Raw genomic sequence first — 6000 nt, 5'->3', positions numbered from 1 at the left:
ATAGAAAACATCTTAGGCTATTTGTGTAATTGAAAATACTCATCTCGGTGTGGAGAAAACCATGAGTGGGTTGAGAACAGAGCAGCAATCATGGGGATTGGGGGAAGCAAAAAGAGCACGCAGGAGACTGGCCCTGGGAACAGGGGCGCACACAGCAGTGTTACACAGTAAACTTAGACGTCTGGATGTACTCAACACTACAGTGCTGCTTTGTGCATGACATCTTATCCCCTGAATCCATTAGATGGTGGGAAGTAAAAACACGAGACTTCAGGGCTAAAGCAGATATTACATGTTGCATATCCATGTGTTGATTACAATGTGTGACTATGTACATGAGAAGATCTTCAATATTGTTGTCTCTTTATTACCTCCTGGGTGGCATCTCAATTAATCTTGGAAACGGAAATGTGGGCAGGGAAAAATCTAGAGTAGCCAGTTTGGTCTCAGCAGCTTTTGTGAATCAAGTTCAAACTTTAAGAGATGCCCAAGAGGAGACTCATGGATGAGTGGGGTGAGCCTTGACAGCTGTGTTTCCTTGTTTTGAGATTTAAATTTTCAATTTGCTAACAGAACCATGGATGCTGTGGGGAGGACATAGCTGTGTTCATTAGGGCTGTGAGGAGCATGTAGAACATCCCCGAAAGAAAGAACTTCACACGGGGGAAGACAGAACAGACAGTAGAAACCTCTTTGGAAAGGGAAGTCAACAGGGAATCCTTAGGATGGCAGTAAATGGGATGGATCGCAGAACGAGACAAAAGTCGACGTGCTGTGCTTGTGGTCACACAGTAGAAATGGGGGTTTGAGATCTTCATTTTTCAAGCATGCAAGGAGTCACAGAATGTACCAGTTTTTCCAATATCAGTTTGATCTGAAATGATTTTAGCCTTCCTATGACCCTGCTCAAATAACACACAAAGGGACAGAATAAAACGTCTTATAAGAATTCTAAGGAATTAAAAACTCCTTTGAAGGACTAAAAACCTCGCATCCTTGTAGATCTTAACAAGCCTATTGAAGCTGCCAATTCTAATGAAATTTTCACAGAATTTTAGACCTGAAAACTGAATTCAATTTCTCTCCCAGTGTTTCTTCTTTTCTTTTCTTTTCCCCTATTTATTGAAGATAGTTTTCTTCCTCGTGTAATATATCCTATCATTTCCCTCTTTCTACTCCTCCCAGTTTCTCCCCACCTCCCCTCCATCCAGTCCACTCAATTTCTGTCTCCCATTATAGTACAAGCAGGAGAAGCTGCCCTGAGCAGCCTGCTCTCCCAGGGCATGTCCACCCTCCGGTCGCCTCTCCTCCACCTCCATCAGACCCCTTAGTCATATAGACAGGAGCTTGTTGTCTCTGAGGAGCTCCACCCGGCATCTGACTCAGACAGATGCAGACACCACAGCCAAACAGTGGATGGAGCTTGGGGACTCTTATGGAAGAAGAGAAGGAAGGATTGTGGGCCCTGAAGGGGACAGGAACTCCACAGGAAGGCCAACAGTCAAGTAAACTGGACTCTTGGGACTCCCAGAGTCTGAGCCACCAACCAAAACACATACATGAGCCAGACCTAGGTCTCCAGCACATATGCAGCAGGTGTGCAGCTTGGTCTTCATGTGGGTCCTGAACAACTGGAATGGGGGCTATCCCAAAAGCTGTTGCCTGTCTGTGGGATATGTTCTTCTAGCTGGGCTGCAGGGGCAGGAAGTGAAGAGATCATAGCTTGGCCCCAAACACAAACAGAAGGAAGAAGCTAGAAGAAAGGCCAGGCTATGACCTCTCAAAGCCAGCTTCCACATGTACTTCCTCCAGCAACAATGCTCTCCCCAGAGCTCTTTAAACAACTCGAACTGGGAACCAAGTGTCCAAATGCCTGAGTGGATTCAAACCACTGACTCCAAGAAAGTCATTCCATTCGGTGTACTAGAGAGCATCCGGGCAGCTTTTCTACAGCAGGAATTAGCAATGCTTCCAGGTCCACACAGTAGCACAGGAGGTAGAGATTGCTAGCATCTGACTCTAACGTCAGGATCTCCTCAGTGGGTCCAACCAGGGCCTACCATTTTGTTATCAACAAATTGTTTTTCCAATCAACACAAGGTGTTTCTCTGCATTTTGACATGAAGGAACAGAGAGGGTCAAGCTTAGGGTACAGAGAAAAACTGCTCAGAAGGAGGCAGATGGCAAAGAGCACCTCATTTCCACACATCAATTATACCTGAATCTACTCTTCAGTGCAGAACAGATAATGAGTCTCATCTCCCAAAGGCCTGAGAACAATTAACACCTAAACAAGGTCCTAGAGTTTGCCAATGATGGAGACGAATCAAGAGCAACACCTAGAAGGGTTTCTTGAGCCTGCAGACGACGTCCAGCACCCCTGACCCCCCCTTGTTTGGTTCCTTTTGCTTTCTCCCAAATCTAAGGTTCAGTACAGGAGGTAGAAAGGTGGACTATGGTCCCCAATGTTCCATAAGTTATTCAGTGATGACAATGAGGTATGCTGCTGTTGAAGTGGCTTGCTTAACCTCTCAGGATGTGTTTTCTTCAGGTGTTCCCCCAAATTCCATCACCTTCAGCTGTGTGTATTTGTAGCCCAGAGTCCCTTCTTATCTGGAGGAAGTAAGAGACATAGCTGAGAACAGCAGAGACCAACAGTGCTGTGCTTGGTAGAGAAAAGAGAAGCAGGAGAAGGGTCTCCCCCAGCATGGTGGAGAGAAGGATTTATGGACAGTGTGTCTTCAGGTGGGAGCACACACCAAGACACAGGGTAAAGGAATATTTACAGGAGGACTTTAGAGTTATGACCTAAGAGTGTAGGGTAGGGAGTGTTACCCATAGGAAGCCCATACCACTTATACATTTCTTCACCTAAAACAAGCAAAACTAGATGATCCCTAAGACATTAATGATCCCTAAGACGCTGACGATCCCTGAGATGCATTTGCAATCCAATATTCTGTGACTCAGGAAAGGAACTTTCCATTCTTCTTCCCCTCAACTGACATCTAATGGCTTCACACCATGTTACTGAGGAGGAGCTTGTAGAGGAGAGTGGGCAGGTAAATGGGGTTAACACCACCATTCTGTAGAAACCTCTGAATCAAAAATAAAGAAGTAAACAATGCATCGTGTCAAAGAACAGAGGTGTAGCATGTGAAAGTCATGAATGCCAGGAGTTGTCAGTGCATTTTAGGAAGAGACTACATGTGAGTTAAGAATAGCGATTGCTGACATTAGTGTCTAGGGCTGGGGGTTCTCCCAGGTGACCATGGTGTGGGGATCAAGAGTGAGGAATCATTGAAACAATCTTTGCCTTTCCTGAGAACAGAGGCCCTGGGATTTGACTCCCACAGGAAAAGCACAAAACACTTAGATGCCTGCATTTGCCCTTGGGCATCGTTCCTGATAATTTTAGCTTTAGAAAACTTAATGGAGTATTTCAGAGAAAGTATAAATGCCTGGCCTTGAAAGTCGACATCCTTGAACAAACTCTCCTCACCCCGGATCACAGAGCAGACAGCAGCACTTTGCTCACGCACCTTAGCTGGAGGGAGCATGTGCACGTCCTCAAAGCAACTGCTTATAACCACTCCCCCTATGCAGTAACAAGGCAGATCACCAAATCACCTGGTTGGAGACTACAAAGAGTAAGAACCAGACAGGAAATAGAACTGATCTCTAAGCAACCTTTAAGGTACGACAGAGAATAAGAGGGAAAGAGAACAACACTGACCTTTGTCTTAAATCCATGCTACAAGTTCATACTTATGAATAGGTTGGGGAGATGGGACCAGGTCAAGAAGGCCTTGGGATTGCAGAAGAGAGACCCCAGAGAAAGGTGGGCACCCATCAGCAGATGTGCCCACAAACTGTGGGCTTCCAAACTGTGCTTGGGTGCCAACTGGGAGCGGTCCATGTGTCAGCGAATTTCCTTCAGCAAATGTGTGTCAGGCGGAAGCTGCCTGGTGTGCTTTTCACAGTAGACACGTGGGGGTCATTAGGAAGCAGGACAATGAACGGTCTTGAAATCCTGTAGGTAATGGAATCTGCTGGGCTGTGGAAGGGAACGAGCCCTGGGAGCACAGTACGCTGGGTCAGGCTTTAGCAGGCAGGGGTACAGTGTCTTATCCCCTGCCATTGTGGAAGGGACTGTTGGGTTAGAGGAAAGGTGTTGTTTTTAAGACTATGTTCAATAAAATGCCAGTGACTTTAGTGTGTGTGTGTGTGTGTGTGTGTGTGTGTGTGTGTGTGTGTGTGTGTGTGTGCGCGCGCGCGCGCGCGCGCGCACATGTGCAAAGGTACACACAGGAACACACATGCAAAATATCCACAGATGAATGTGACAGTCAGTGAAACAAAGAAAACAAAATCAATACTGTACAGGAGCAGAACAGATTGCTCGACAGCCACACATTTCTAAGGTTTCTGTAGATTTCTTGCTATTTCTTTTTAGTTGTATTTCAGCTGATAAAGGCACGGATATTGTTCTGAGTTTTTGCGTTTGGCAATTTGTTTCATGTTCTAAACAGAATCCCTTTTGACAAAGTTTGGGCTTTCACAAAGTTGGGCTGCTGAGAGGAGTTTGTTCTGAAGTTGCCGGATGGGACAGTCTGTACGCGACTTGATCCATGGCACGATTTAACCTTGCAGTTTCTATTTTAATTTTCTTGCCTGGATGGTTCGTCTGTTGGTTCAAGTTCAGCCTCGAAATCACCCACTGGTACTGTGTGGGACCTGTCTGTCCTTTAAACTCACAGCGCTCATCCTATGACAGTGGGTGAATTAAAGGTCCATGCATTTATGTACAGTCATTATACATCTTCAAGATTGTATCCATATAACTAGATTGCTACCATTATTAATGTATAGTGAGTTTCCTTAGGCCTTCTAATTTTGTCTAAAATCTTCTCTGTAAAATTTGCCCTTAAGATAGCAAACTGTCTGATATTTCTTTCTAATCCAATCAGTCTCTTTTAACCTGGGAGCCAACCCTGCTTACACACAGGGTTACATTTGATACGGTTTTACTAAGTTATCCATATTAGACATCTGCTGGGTTATTATCACCCTGTCTGATTGTTTCTTGTCTCAAATCTTAATCTGTTCTTTCATGAGAGGTGTTTTGTTTTTGTTTTTATTTTTTGGTGTTCTTTTTCTGAGTTCTTGTGATTGTTTTTCTCATTCCTGCCTGGGTACAGATTCCATGGAAGTGTCTCCTAAAGTGCCAGTGTGTTGCAGTCATGACTTTTCTGTTATGTAAATATAAGGAATCTTCAGCCTTGCCGGGATCCCTGGTGTCCTTTAATTCTTTGGCTAGTCTACTGGGGTAGAGGTTATCTGACTCTAGTCTTCCCCACTGTTCTACATAAGACTGCGTGGGCTGCAAGCTGAGCCAGTGTGGGCTGATTGCTATGCCAGAACCATCCAGTGTGGGCTGAGTGCTGGGCCAGTGTGCACTGAGGCGAAGCTTCATATCTTCCCACACCTGGACCACTGCTGGCCCCAGAGAGCTCCGCAGGCTGGGCTCACCTCAGAGGTCCTCAGTCTGTTTACCCAGAGTGAACCAATGCCCAAGCCTTGTGGTTTCATCCCCTCCACACCACATGTGGAGCGGTTGGAGAAGGCGGCTGGTGCTCCCTGTCTCTGTGTATCCTCTCTGTTTCTACATGCTTCTCGGCTGTTGTATCACCTGGGTTTCTCTCTAACACAAGCATTTGACAGTGTACACACATGTGAGTGTAATGTATTGTCCCCCTCATTGCCTCCCACTCTTGCACACTTCTTCCCAAAAGGTCTCCTTTCTGTTTTCATGTCCTACCCTTTGTGGACATGTGTGTAGGTAGCCGTAGCTGTGTGTTCATATGTTATTGCTATGTCTTGGAGAGAAGACGGCACTTCTCAAACCTGCCCATCCTCCATCTCTTACATCCTTTCCTTTTCTGTGACTTTTCCTGGGACTTGCAGTGAGTGGTACTGAGGTTCCTGCTTACGGATAAG

This window comes from Rattus rattus, chromosome 13 (genome assembly GCF_011064425.1).
Source record: "Rattus rattus isolate New Zealand chromosome 13, Rrattus_CSIRO_v1, whole genome shotgun sequence".
Classification (NCBI taxonomy): Eukaryota; Metazoa; Chordata; class Mammalia; order Rodentia; family Muridae; genus Rattus; species Rattus rattus.
This window is presented reverse-complemented; position numbering follows the sequence as displayed.